Source organism: Choloepus didactylus, chromosome 1, assembly GCF_015220235.1.
Source record: "Choloepus didactylus isolate mChoDid1 chromosome 1, mChoDid1.pri, whole genome shotgun sequence".
NCBI classification, from domain to species: domain Eukaryota; kingdom Metazoa; phylum Chordata; class Mammalia; order Pilosa; family Megalonychidae; genus Choloepus; species Choloepus didactylus.
Window position 1 is genome coordinate 120,848,768 of NC_051307.1, and position 15,264 is coordinate 120,864,031.

The window sequence follows — 15,264 nt, forward strand, 5'->3', positions numbered from 1 at the left end:
CATCTTTTGGCAATTGTGAATAATGCCACTATGAACATCAGTGTGAAAATATCTGTTATACTCTCTGCTTTCATTTCTTTTGGGTATTTACCTAGTAGTGGAATTGCTGGCTCATATGGTAGTTCTATACTTGGCTTTCTGAGGAAACATCAAACTCTTTTCCACAGCAGCAGCACCATTTTACTTTGCTACCGGCAGTGAATGTGTGTTCTATTTCTCCACATCCTCTCCCACATTTTCCATTTTTTCATAGCAGCCATTCTAATGGGTGTGAAATGGTATCTCATTGTAGTTTTGATTTGCATTTCCCTGATGGCTGATGATGGTGAGCATATTTTCATGTGCTTTCTGGCCATTTGTACATCTTCTTTGGAGAGATGTCTATTCAAGTCTTTTGCCCATTTTTTGATTGGACTCTTTGTCTTTTTGTTGTTAAGTTGAGGGATTTCTTTATATATTCTGGGTACTAATCCTTTATCAGGTAAGTGGTTTACAAATATTTTCTCCCATTTTGTAGGCTGTTGTTTCCCCTTCATGATAAAGTCCTTTGAGGGGCAAGAGTTTTTAATTTTTGTGAGGTCCCATTTATCTGTTTTTTCTTTCATTGCCTGTGCTTTTAGTGTAAAGTCTAAGAAACCATTGCATAACACAAGGCCCTGAAGATGCTTTCCTAGGTTTTATTCTAGGAGTTTGATAGTTCTAACTCTTATATTAAGGTCTTTGATCCATTTTGAGTTGATTTTTGTATATGGTATGAGGTAGGGGTCCCTTCTGTTTTCTTTTTTGCAAATGGAAACTAAGTTTTCCCATCACCCTTTGTTGAAGGGACAGTTCTTTCCCAATTGAATGGTCTTTGCCAACCTGTCAAAAATCAGTTATCCACAAATGTAAGGATTGATTTCTGCACTCTCATTTCTATTCCATTGGTCTGTATATCTGTTCTTGTGCTGGTAACATGCTATTTGGCTTTGTATTAAGTTTTAAGATCATGAAGTGTGAGTCCTCGAACTTCATTCTTTTTCAAGATAGCTTTAGCTATTTGGGGCCCCTTATCCTTCCATATAAATTTGATGACTGTCTTTTCCATTTCTGCAAAGAAGGCTGTTGGAATTTTGATTGGGATTACACTGAATCTACCAATTGCTTTGGTTAGTGTTCCAGTTTGCTAATGTTGCCATTATGCTAAATACCAGAAATGGGTTGGCTTTTATAAAGGGGGTTTATTTGGCTACAAATTTACAGTTCTACAGCCATAAAAGTGTTCAGTTAAGGTATCAACAAGATACCATCACTGAAGAATGGCCGATGGTGTCTGGAAAACCTCTGTTAGCTAGGAAGGCACATGGCTAGCATCTGCTCCAGGATTCTGGTTTTAGAATAGCTTTTTTCAAAATGTCTCTGGGCTTGTCTCTCTTTGCTTCTCTGGAGCAAACTCTGGGGTAGCATCTCCAAAGCAGTCAGTTCCCAAGCATCTCTCCAAAAGTCTCTCAGCTGCAGCACTGAGCTCCTTCTGTCTGTGTGCTCTTATAGGACTCCAGTGATTTAATTAAGACCCACCCTGAATGGGCAGGGTCCATATCTCCACAGAAATAATTTAATCAAAGATCCCACCCACAGTTGATTGAGTCACATCTCCATGGAAACAATCAAAAGATGAATGTCTGCCCTTACAAGATTGCATTAAAGAATATGGCTTTTGGGGGACATAATATATCCAAACCAGCACAGGTAGTATTGACGTATTAATAATATTTAGTCTTCCAAACCATGAACATGGGCTATCCTTCCATTTATTGAGGTCTTCTTTAATTTCTTTTAGCAATGTTTTGCATTTTCTGTGTATGAATCCTTTACATCCTTGGTTAGATTTATTCCCAGATATTTGATTCTTTTAGTTACTATTGTGAATGGAATTCTTTTCTTGATTTCTTCTTCTGATTGTTCATTGCTTGTGTATAGAAACACCACTGATTTGGGGGAGTTGATCTTGTACTCTGCCACTTCGCTGGATTCATTTATTAGCCCTAAGACCTTGGTTGTGGATTTTTCAGGATATTCTGTATATTACGCTCATATCTTCTGCAAACAGTGAAAGTTTTACTTGTTCTTTTCCAGTTTTGGATGCCTATTTCTTTTTCTTGCCTGATTGCTCTGTCAGGAATTTCAAATACAATATTGAACAACATTGGTGACAGTGGGCATCCTTGTCTTGTTCCTGATCTTAGAAGGATAACTTTCAACCTTTCATCATTAAGTATGATGTTAGCTGTGGGCTTTTCTTAAATGCCTTTTTTCATATTAAGGAAGTTTTCTTCTATTCCTAGTATTCTAAGTATTTTTCTTAAGAAAAGTTTGTTGTATTTTGTCAGATGCCTTTTCTGCATCAATTGAGATGACCATGTGGTTTTTTCCCTTCATTCTGTTAATGTGGTACATAACATTAATTGATTTTCTTATACTGAACCTACCTTGTGTACCAGGGATAAATCCCAATTTATCATGGTGTATAATTCTTTTAATGTCCTGTTAGATTCAGTTTGCTAGTATTTTCTTGAGGATTTTGCATCTATATTCATAAAAGATAGTGATCTGTAATTTTCCTTTCTTCTAGTTTTTTTTTTTTTTTTTTTTTTTTTTTTTTTTGATCAAAAGGAGTTTTATTGTCTGGCCATGCACGGGTGGGCTAAGCCTAAGAAAATGGCGACAGCCCTGAGCCACGGCAACAATAGGCTTATAAAGGATGGTTGGTGGGAAGTTCTTTGTCCAGGGAAGGGGAGAGAGGCTGGCAGGTCTAGGTATGCATTTTCTCAGTGGCTACTTTGGGAAAAGGGTAGCTGGCAAGTATCCATTGGCCAGTTTGAAAGTGGGGGCTTGGTAGAGGGAACGTTTAAAATTTTAATGTTCAGGATTCCTAAAGGTCAGACCTGCAGACCTGCAGGGTTCCTAGGGCAGGAGCAGTGGCTTATTGCAGAGCTTCAGGGTTCCTAGAGTGGGGTGAGGGGCAGTGGCTCTATTGCAAAATTCCTAAGGGTGGGGGTAGGGTGAGGGTCCAGGGTCTGAGCCTAACATTCCAGGCTTTTTCTTTTATATTTCTAGGGAGGCTGAAGGATGCAGATTGGTGCTTCTGTATCTGCTTCCAGATGGTGGGGGGCATAGAGTTGTCCCTAAGGCCTGTTGCGGGGTTGTAGCTGGTTAAGGGTGTTTTGTTGGAGGAGTAGCTTGGTTTGTCACAGCTGGAACAGTTCTGCAAATAAACCTGTTTAGAAGTTGTAAGAAAAAAGGTCCCAGAATGAACACAGAGGAAATGAGAAGTAGGATAGGAGAGAGCTAAGCTAGAATGTGTTGTTAGCAGCATTTTCTTTAGCTTGTAAAGTTTTTAAGCTTTCAATTATTAAGCAAAATACAGGTTTTTCCCAATTTGACAAGGGAGAGGTGGGGTAAAGGCTTGAGCTTAAGATTTTTATCTACTCCCACTGTAACAGGTTTTAGAGGAGAGAGGGTGGGAGTGAGAGGTTAAGACAGAATAGGTGGCTCCCATATTAATTTAAAAAAATTGACAGTCTTACTCGCCACATCAAGAGACACCCAAAGCTTGACAATCTCGATGTTCTTTGGTGAGACCCAGGGAGTCATTTGCCCCAGGCCCCTTTAGTCCTGGTCAGGGGTGCCAACAGGGCCTTCCCCCTTGGAGGCTCAATGCACTCTTGGGCCCAGTGTTCTGGCTTCCTGCACCATGGACAGGGCTGTGGAGGCTCTCTGTTCTCAGGGCTCCTTTCATCCTTGGGAGCACTCTCCTTTCCAGTGCTCTGTGTCACTGTATTGATGACAGGTTCCTGGTGTCTTCTGCCCCTGAGTGACCTTGAGATGGCTAATTATTATTTATAGCTAAAGCTATGAGCCTTGCTTTATTCCAGTCTCTTCTTGCTCTCTCCTCCTCTGCAGTCTGGTCCCAATTATTAAAGACAGAATGCGCAGTATTTCTAAGGTCATTCATAGGTGTTTGAGGTCCTGAGACTGTCCTATAAAGTACATTTTTAACATGACTTGTTTTTACCTTCTATTAGGCAAGTAATTATACGGTTCTTTGCTTTCAGGTTTTATTGTCCCCTCTGATAGTTCTAGACAGGGTCTGTGATAGGGACAGTTTCAGTCCCAGCCCTATACCATGTGGGCTGTTTCTCTTGCAGTTTATTTGCATGTCTTTGGGCTACTCTTCAGATCCTCCATTTTTTCTCAGGAGTGAAACAGGAGGAAATAATAACTTGAATGTTCCCCCAAGTAAACTCATAAGTTAAGACTAGATTTTGAACTCCTTCATAAATTTGGAGGGGTTTTCAGAAAATTTTTCCAATTTTCTTTTACACTGTGCTAGATCTGTCATAGAAGAAGGGACATGGATGCTTTTAGTTCCCATATTCCCATTTGCTGTAGGTCTGGTGGGCTCAGAGGCTAGGTTTAGGGGATTTTTATTCCTGAGTCTTTTTGATGCTTTTAGTTGTGGAGTTTGACTACCTGAGATAAAAGGATTTATTTTTTATTTGACCTTTGAGATAACATACTTTACGAGCTTTCTTCATGGTCCTGTCCTGATAGAGGATTATAAAATTTGGACATACAGAACTCTAGAATATTTCCCTTTTTTCTTTTAATTGGTGTATAGTGTTGGAGCAATGTGGTGATGTTCAGTACAGAGGGTGAGAAGTCATGTTGAGCAGGTTATAAGGGTTTATGACAAAGACATTACTAAGGGTGGGAGAGCATAGACAAGGGAATAGGGTTCTGTGACATGAGGGTGATGCAGGAAGGAGAGGAGAATTATAGGATGGGGCTTTGTAGGTAACCTCCAGAGTGATAACATGTGGGAACCAGGAAGCAGGTGAACTAGATTAACATTTGATCGTAGGAGTTCTGGAGTACATTTACATCTTGCTCTTTTGTAAAATCAAGAGTTTTTCAGTTCCTGCTTACTTCCCATTTCATGTTTTAAAGTTGTATTTTAAGGTTAATTTACCATCATCTCTTTACTGGCTTACAAAGATGATAGGTTAAGCATTAGCTGCCTAGGTTATCCAGACTGCTGTGCGCTAAGCTCTGCAGGCCTGTTTTGCTCAGGCCAGGGGCTGCCACAATTTACCCCCACACAACAGTTTGCATTGACTATAGGACAGACTTTGCATTTATAATCTACAGCAGTAATGTAATAAATAACAAAGTACAGGTAACTAGTACATATGGACAGGAGTTCTATTAATAAGTGGCACTATAGCCAAGTTAGTGAGTGCTACTATTTAAACAAAGGATTATCAGATAAATGATTAATACTTTGCATGTGATTTTGCATATGATTAAGAGCATGGGTTTCATTTTGTTGTGAATTATTAGGCACATACACACATCAAATATTAATTAGAGCACAAGTACTGCCATGGGTGGCAGTTAGAATATTTAAATGCCATTCTGTTTTGCAGAACTACTTCTTAAGTTGTGAGGTTTTATTATTAAGCAGTGATATCACTAGTTTTTACCATTCTCTAACTTTGGCCACAGAAATAAACTTCCCTTTTCACAAACTTTTTGCAACTTTCTGTATTTATTTTAGGTTTTGTTTCACATCTTTAAATAAACTACTTTCTTTTTCCTTTTAATAAAACATCTTTCATACCCTATACATTTAAGTTATTAAAACAAACTTGGAGACTGTTCTTAAGCAAGCATTTTATAACATACTATTACCATTAAAATTAAACTTGTTAGAATAATGCTAAATACTTAAAACACTTTAGTTAATGCATTATTGAAACAGGAATACATAATTTTTTTAACAGGATAGGGTGAGACATCTTGGGATTATTAAGAAGGAGTGAGAAAAGGGTATACTATGGAAGGCATAAGGTAGTGGAGGGTTTGTAGGGGCTTAGAGATTATACCACTTATTCCCATAATAGAGACTGAGAAGCAGGTTAGTGGCCTGGAGAATAAAGGAATGAAATAGTTTTACCTGTGAGTGACAGATAGCGTTACCCGTGGTTTCGTCAGCGTGATGGTGGTGACTGGAGCCTGAGAGTAGTCAAACTTTCAGGGACTTCACTGTTTGCAAAGCAGACAGGGCTTGAGGATTTTTTTCTTTAAGTTTAGTAATTGACACACCCGCTTTTTAGAGTTAGTCTTGGCTTTTGTTTTCTCCGGCTCCTGCTGAAAGCGCTCCAGGTTTCTATTATTAAACATCTTGAAGGCTAGGTTTTTGGAGTTTGGGGATTAGGTTTTAACATTTGGAGTTTGTGGGGTATATCAGAAGTGGCTTGAGAAATGAAGTGCATAGTAGGGTAGCCTCAGGTTTGTGAGGCTAGAGATTAGCATAGCACCGGAAGACATTTCTGAGATAGGAGAGAAAAAAAGGGCAGAGTTGGGTTTTTTTTTAATTTATTTATTTTTATTGAGATTGTTCAGATACCATACAACTCTCCAAAGATCCAAAGTGTACAACTGCCCAAGGCACCACCATACAGCTGTGCATCCATCAACACAATTATTTTTTTTTTTCAATTTTTAGAACATTTTCACTACTCCAGAAAAGAAACAAAGACTTAGAAAAGGAAACTCACATCCTCCCATACCCCTAACCATGCCCCCCCTTCCATTATTGATTCATTGTTTTGGTATAGTACATTTGTTACTGTTGATGGAAGAATGTTAAAATACTACTAAACTGTAGTATATAGTTTGCAATAGGTGTATATTTTTCCCTATATGCCTCTCTATTATTAACCTCTAGTTATAGTGACATACATTTGTTCTAATTCATGAGAGAGATTTCTAATATTTGTATAGTTAATCACGGACATTGTCCACCACAAGATTCACTGTTTTATACATTCCCAACTTTTAACCTCCAACTTTCCTTCTGGTGACATGCATGACTCTGAGCTTACCCTTTCCACCACCTTCACACACCTTTTAGCACTGTTAGTTATTCTCATTACATGCTGCCATCACCCCTATCCATTTCCAAATATTTCAGTTCACCCTAATTAAACATTCTGCTCATAATAAACAACCGCTCCCCATTCTTTAGCCTCATTCTATATCCTGGTAACTTATATTTCATGTCTATGAGTTTACATATTATAATTAGTTCCTATCAGTGAGTCCCTGCAATATTTGCCTTTATGTGTCTATCTTATTTCACTCAATATAGTGCCCTCAAGTTTTCTTCATCAACCCATTTCTTTTAAGATGGTTTTGTTCAAACACTATACATTCTGTCCTAAGTAAACAGTTGTTGGTTCCCGTATAGTCACGTATTTATGTATTCAGCACCATTGCCACTCTCTATATAAGGACATTTCTTCCACAAAGACAGAGGAAGAGTCAAGGAAGACAGAGGGCAAAAGAAAAAGGCAAGAGAAAGAGAGAAAAACAAACAAACAAACAAACAAAAAAACTTGATAGCTAGAGGGTGACAAAAGGAAAGATACCATTAACCTAAAGTAGAATAAAGAGTCAGACAACATCACCTAAGGAGGGGGTACTTCTCTAGGAAGAAAAGAAAGGTTGAGACCCTGAGGTGGAATCTAGAGACTGGGGGAGGGCTTTTTACTGGCTGTGGTTTAACAGCAGTTTCAGCTTGGCTAGGAGGGGCTGCGTAAGGAGGAGGAGGAAGGGAATTGCAGAGGCTGCAGCTACAGCCTTGGCAGGGGTGGGGAGTGGCAGCAGCAGTGGCAAAGAGCTCCTGCAGGGCTGGGTGGGCACCAAGCACAGCAAAGGCTGGGGGATGAATCCAGGTGGGGAGCTCAAGGAGAATTGAGGAGAAGGTTTTAGAAGCACTGGAGAAAGAGTTGGGAGGAGGAGGAGGAGAAGGATTTGATGAGTGGAACAAGTCTGGCAGAAAGAGGGGTAGAGAGAGAGGGAGAGAGGAGGGGCACCTGCATGGGTTGTGAAAGGCCTGGACATGTAGGACTTCACTCCACTTGCCGAGATGCTGACAGTAATTGTCAAGGTTAAAAGAACTTGGGGATCAAGGGTTCCATTTTTGGCCAAGTGGATATTGTGGCCAGGCAGAATTAAAATAGAAAATGAGCTTGTTAGGTTTCAGATCTATCCTGCTTTGAGGTTTATAGGGTAAGGAGAAATCCCAGCTCTTAAGCTTAGGAACAATCAAGAGGGCATCCCCTCTTGAGAGTTTCCAAGCTCCAGTGCAGTGATAGGGGAGTGGATGGAGGCATCCCACCATCCTACTCACCCCTAGGGTCCCGGACCCGACAGAAGCAGCTCTCACCTAGTGCTAGGATTCCCGTGAATGTTGTCCCAGACAACACAGAAATAGAGTGCCGGAGAGAGAGAGACCATGCTTTCTCCTTACCCTAAGGTGATTTGCCAGTGGTGGGTGTTAGAGTCAGGCAAGTGGTTCTGACCCATCTGATAGAGATTTAATCTCTTTTCTTGGTCCTGGGTTTTGATACCAATAATGTTAGGGTTTTCAATTAAGAAGAGGAGATGAAAACTCGATCAGAAGGAGTTTTATTGTCCAGCTGTGCACAGGCAGGCTGAAGCTTAAGAAAATGGTGACAGCCTCTTCTGGTATCTTTATCTGTCTTTGGTATGAGGGTGATGTTGGCCTTATAGAATGGGAGAGGGTTCCTTCCTCTTCAATTTTTTTGGAAGAGTTTGCATGGAATTGGAGTTAAATTCTTCTTAAAATGTTTGATAGAATTCCTCTGTGAAGCCACCTGGTCCTGGACTTTTCTTTGTTAAGAAGTATTTTTTGTTTTTGTTTTTGTTTTTTAAATATAATTTATTGAGATATATCCAGACACCATAAAATGAATCCAAAGTATATAATCACTGGCTCTCAGTGGAGTCATATAAAAGAGCTGAAAAACAGAAGGAACTCAGTGCTGCTGTAGCCGAGAGAGTCATTTTAGAGACGGCCATTGAAAGTAGACTTTTGCTAGTCTGGAATTTGCCTGGAAGAAACTAAGAGAATTCCTCCAGATGCCTAAAGAGAAAAGCCTTGGGAGAAAGCCATCTTGTAACCAGAACCCTGGAGCAGACACCAGCCATGTGCCCGTGCCTTCCCAGGTAACAAAGGTTTTTCGGATGTCAATGGCCTTTCTCCAGTGAAGGTACCCTACTATTGATGCTTTGGCTTGGACACTTTTATAGCCTTAAGACTGTAACTTTGTAACCAAATCAGCCCCCTTTATAGAAGCCAATCCATTTCTGGTATTTTTTACATGGCATTAGCAAACCGGAACACACCCGAAGAGCAACATTTTGAAGAAATCACAGGAGCTGAGAGAGGTGTGGAACACAACCTGGAATCAGCAGATGCCAGCCACGTGCCTTCCCAGCTAACAGGTTTTCTGGATGCCATTGACCTTCCTTCAGTGAACGTGTACTCATGTTGATGCCTTAATTTGGACATTTTCATGACCTTCAGACTGTAAATTCATAACCAAATAAACCCCCTTTATATAAGCCAATTCATTTCTGGTGTTTTGCATAATGGCAGCATTAGCAAACTGAACCACGTCCCATAGCTGTTTTTGGCTATTTTTACTTTTAATATTTCTTTTTACTTTCTGCTCATCAATCTGAGTCATTTCAATTGTCTCCTCAAGTTCACTGATTCTTTCTTCTGCCAGCTGCAATCTTCTCTTGAAACCCTCCTGGGTATTTTTCATTTCAATTATTGTGGTCTTCAACTCCAGTAGTTTGGTTCCTTTTAAAAATTTCTCTCTCTTACTAAGACTCTCATATTGTTCATTCATTGTTTTCCTGATATCCTTTAGTTCTTTCTCTGTCCTTTCCCTCATCTCCTTGAACATTTTTAAGATCATTTTTTTAAATGCTTTGTTAAATTTGTCCACATTCTCATCTTCTTCGAAGGTGTCATAATCTCAATTATATTTTTTTAATTAGAGAAGTTGTGGGTTTACAGAAGAATCATGCATAAAATACTGGATTTCCACCAACCACCCTATCATTGCCACTTTGCATTTATTTGTGTGGTACATTTGTTGCAATTGATGATAGCACATTTTTATAACTGTATTATTAACCATAGCCCATGGTTTAACTTAGGGTTCTCAGTGCAATTTTGTAACACAGGAACCTTCAAGAAAATGATTGCATCACTTGGTCTGGGTGACTGGCCAGAGGAAAGCAGGCGCTGTTTAAGCAGCTGCCGCCCTATTATGGGCAAAGCCCTATAGCTCAGTGCTAGGGAACCAGCTTCTGGGCCCCTTCAGTGGTTGTCACTGTAGCCTCAGCCTCTTGGAGGCCTGCGAAAAAGAGGAACGGTGGGCTTGCTTTACTTGGCACTCACCCACCCAGGCCTTACCCTCTAGGACTTAAATATCAGCAGTCGACAACACACCCTAACCTCTTCCTACATTCCCTTTCCTCCTGTTAGCATCTGTCTCAAGTAAAACCAGTTAGGTGTTCTTTGAAGTCTAGGTTTATGTTAAAACACAGTGAGGTAGATAAGATGTTTTTAAGAGGACTTTTTCACAGAAGAACTAAACCATAAAATGGACTGCTTTCGTCTTAACCTTCCATTTTGCCTAATCTATACAGTGTAGCAACCAGAGGTTTATCAACTAGGAGGCCTCTCTGTCAAGTACCATTGCTCATGGATCATGTGACCTCAGGCAAGTCATTCAACCTCATGTGGAAAATGGGGTTGGGAAACCTTCTTTTGTGTCCAGAATGTGAGCTACTGGGAACAGAAATCATGTCTTATTTCCTTTAGGTTCCCAGCACTCAGTGCAAGGCGTAGTATGCTAAGTAAATATACTTTGAGTTGGACTGATGACTTCAGAGAGTTGTCACAAGAATCAGTTAAGTCTAGAGAATTGGTGTTCTATCCCATAAAACAAAAGGTTCAGCATACGAGTTTATTTATCAACATGTGTTTGGAAATTACAGCACTTTTCTTTGCAGAAATAATGAGGTGAGATGGTTAGGATTCCAGGGCAGCCTATAAAGAACGATGTAACCTGTACTCCAGTTAAGATAAAGCAACATCAGATGTTAATGATGTTTCTCTTGAAAAGTACATTTAGATCTACCTTGGAAACATTATGTGGCGGTGACTGTATTAAATTCTGGTGACATAACAGTGTGGGTAAGACAGATATGACTCCTGCCTCCAGGGAATTTGCAATCTAGATAAGAAAACAAACCTTGAAAGGATTATGTGTTTGTTAAGTGATGTGAAGTAGAAGGGTAAGTGAAAATGAAGGCATTTAATTGGTAGTATCTTATATAGTTTGAAGGGTGAAAAAAGGCCTCTTAAAGAAAGTTGCATTTGAACTGAGACCCTAAGGATGACCAGAACTTCATTCAACAAAGTGAGTTAATCATGAAAGTTCAATGCAGTGTAATGAGAAGGTTGTGGAGGGAAAGGAAGAGGCCTAGGACCTTAAGGTAATGAAGTATGATAGAAGACAAATGGAAGGACTTAATGCTTCTGGTGATGACTGAGGAAAACAGAAATAAAGTAGGATCCTGAGGGTCTTCAGGATGGTGGACCTGTGGGTCTTCTGGAATTCCATCTCAGAGAGGCTGTATGAGGCCAGCTGGGTCACAGTCCTCAAGGCTCACAGAAGTTCACGTGGATTCTGGCTTTAGGAAAGGTTATGTTCCAAGGAGGATGGTAGGCAAAGATTGGAGCCAGCCCTGTTAATGGAATCACCTCACATGAGGCAAGAACGAGGAATTGGAATCCTCAGTTCATGTCACTGGTGCTGGTTTAAAGGTCTGGAGACAGACCCAACAAATGAGGTAGATAAAGGCCTCTGATTATAGGTAAGAATCATGACTACTACACAGTAGCTTCTCCAACACTGTACTATTTTTACATATGTCGGAAATAAAGTGGTACCTGTAAGGGAATAAACGCTCTCTCGGTTCTGGAGGAGAAAAGAATTTATTTACGATCTTGCAAGATGGGGCGTCCAGCCAAACACGCGGAAGGCTGGCGCACCAGAGGAAGAGAATGGCGATGTTTAAATCTCCTACTCCTAATTCGCAAGTCCCTCCCCTGTTTCCCCATTGACTGGGTACTACAGAGGTTACAGCCTATCCGAGAACACTAATTCATCTTTTGAGATTTTAATTTGTACAGCCAATCCCAGAGAGCCAACTAGCTCATTATTGAGATTTTGAACTGATTAGCCAATCCCCCCCCAAATTTTTATTTTTTTTGCTGTGAGTTCCCGCCTCTGATACTACCTCATGTCTCTTTACATCAGGCAGATTCTCTCTTCTCTTTGTCTGGGGCTTGTTTAAACTGGTTTTGCCTCCATTTCCCTCCCTTATTCCATGCTGTATCTATGTGAAAACGAAACTTATTCCTTTCTTACAGATTCCCTCCTCTTTCTTTTTAAACACTTTTAGTTTTCACATTTTAGATTCTCAAATTTGCTAAGGGCTTTTTCACATTCCTCATCATAGGGATCTTTCTTATTTTTGATTCTAGTGGTTTTGATGGGTTTTTTGAACTAGCCTTTGAGCACACAGGATTATGTAGCACCCAGCTGTTATAAACATTTTGGCTGGAATGATAAGGAAAATTAAAATAGATGTTGCAATTCCTTTCCATTTCTCGAACCAATTTTTCAACCATTCTATGAGTGGGTTGTTAATGCTAGAATTCTTTTCTAGTTTCTGAAATAAGGCTGTTAAGCCTTGTAGGGCTTTGGTGATAGTTTCATTAGGTGCGGTATTATTGGGGATGAATGTGCGACAATTTTCCCCAACTATAGCACAGACGCCTTCTTTTTCAGCTAGCATCATGTCTAGGGCCATTCTGTTTTCCCATGCCATTCGGCTAGTGGCATCTAACTGTTCTGCTATTTCTTTAATGACATTCCTGGTATAGTTGATAAATTTTAGCTGATGATTGACATTTTTATTGATGGTGACCCACCAGAATAAGGACGATTTAAATTCTGCAGCTAATTGATTTTTAGCTTTAAACTCATTAGGAACTTTCTGGGGAACCCCTATACTATCTACAAACATTTTTTTATTGAAGGAACTAGGTACACTTTGTACATTTTTCTTTTCTCCTTTGCCTTGGGTTGGTACTTTCTTATTACTTTCAAATGCCAGGGTAAATGAGATAGCCAATTGAACCAGAGCACAGGTTTCTCCCCACCTTTCAGGTAGTGTTGGCCAGAGGATGCCCTTCCCACAGTACCACCAGAGGTCTGCTCGGGGTATAGTTAGGCTGGAGAAGTTGCCAGTACTATCCTTGCTCACATTCCACACCTGTGTACACAAAGCCATGGTACCAAGATCCTGGAGCCCTTCTTCCCATCTGGAGAGACAGGCAGAGTGGTTTTCGGGACCAAGGTGAGACGCTGGTATGGCTTTGACACTTCCCTTCTGGACTGGAGGGAAAAGGGAGGACAACGTACTACAACTTTCACCAGGAGTAGCATTTTGAAAGAGGAGTGTTATACATTTAAACTCCCTTTCATGCTTTTTCATCCCCAAGGGGAAGGGCATAATCTGAACAGTGGGTTGTTTGGTTGTACAAGCATAACAGTCACTTCTGTTTAGACTCTGGATGGTATGTTTGCCCCATTCTACCCAGGCATTTGTATTTCCATAACCTGTCTCTATTTCTGTGGTTTGCTTTAAGCCTTTGGCCTTAAGTATTCTAATGACCTTGGGGTCAATTTGTACTGGAGAGTTAAATTCCAGCCAAGTTTCCCTTAATGGTTTTTCCTCCAACCTGGGTAAGACCCATCCCTCATACTGTGTGGTCCACCAAGCAGTGTTTCAAGAATAACAGGGGTTAGGTGTCTCATAAGTTATACTCTCAAATGTTCGCCCCCCAACAATCTTGCTTTCTATTTGAACAGTCTCCTTACATAAATGCTTATATTCCTCCCTCAGTTGTTGCTGATGTTTTAGATTTTTACAGCTCATTACTTGACAGACATCAAATTGTACAGTTTGAGACTTTAAGCCTTTGACTACACTTATAACCAGCTTAGCAGAACCTGTTACTCCTTGAATATAGAACATTATGATCAGTATAAGCAATTTCATCATTAAGCTATACACAGAGCACAATGCAAACATAGGGTTTAATCCAGCCCTTCCTCCCTCCTAGTATGTTCTTTCAACTGTTGCCTATTTAAAGTGATCCTTAGGGGATCTGAGGTAGGAGTCACTTTCCAGGATTCAGGTTGAGTTGCTGGATACTTATCGTCTGGTTCAGGCACCGGTCCCTTCACTCGTGTGTAATGAGTCCAGCCTCTTTCTGCTGTTCGGACTGCCGTCTCAGTTGTCAGCAAGACTTGATAGGGTCCTTCCCAGATCGGTTGAAGTTTGGATTCTTTCCACGACTGGATCAGAACCCAGCTGCCAGGCTGATGTCGATGGGCAGCAAATTCAAGAGGCGGGGTCTGAGCCAGCAGTCCACGGTGCCTGAGAGATGATAAAGTAGAAGACAAGGCCAGTATATAATTCTTAAAAAAAAGATCCTTTGTGTCTAGGGAGGGGAGCTCTCCAGTCCTCCTGGGGAAAGGCAAACCAAAAACCAAAGGCCTACACCTTGTAATTGCCTAAGTACTAAATTACACATGGCTTGCACCCCTCTAATGACTCCCCTAGTGTAAAACTGCTAATACCTGCTTTAGGTACAGACACTCCTGAAGTCATGTGCATGAAGAGCAGCAAGAACTTACCAACATTTCAGGCTAGAACAATTAGACTAAAGGACAACAATAATTTACAATAACCTAAGATAAAAAGGCTTACCACTCTTAAATGCTAACTTAAAATTCAGTTTTTAGTACACCTAGTTTAGTGATGCTTGAATATACGTGATTCACATATATGCATACCCTGAACATACACACAAGTTTTGCTGTTAGATGAGTAAAAACCCACTCTCCAGGGAGAGGAGGACAAGCCTTGGTGTGTAGTATTTGACAATATATGTGGTGTCTTTATTCCTATTAGACTTAATGTTAAGATAGCAACCTGGCATTACCAAATGGAGACCTGGGAAGAGATATGAACCATTCACTGTTCTAAGTTTGTTTAATTCAGCTTTAGTGAACCTTAAACCCTTTTTACTTGCACTTTGAGTACGGACCTTTTGCTTTTGCCCAAAATATATCAGAAAAATTATTCTGCTTTTTACAAGAATACACAGTCTCATATATCTGGAATACAGACACATATAACTTATATACACACTCATAACCATACGAAACAGACATACATTCCCATTTACAA

The 15,264-nt window shown here is 40.2% G+C and overlaps 1 protein-coding gene across 1 annotated transcript in view; it reads left to right on the forward strand.

The window, feature by feature from the left end:
- NCEH1 (neutral cholesterol ester hydrolase 1) overlaps positions 1 to 15,264 on the forward strand; it is a 76,495-nt gene that overhangs the window by 46,562 nt on the left and 14,669 nt on the right. The gene's annotated exons all lie outside the window — the stretch shown is intronic.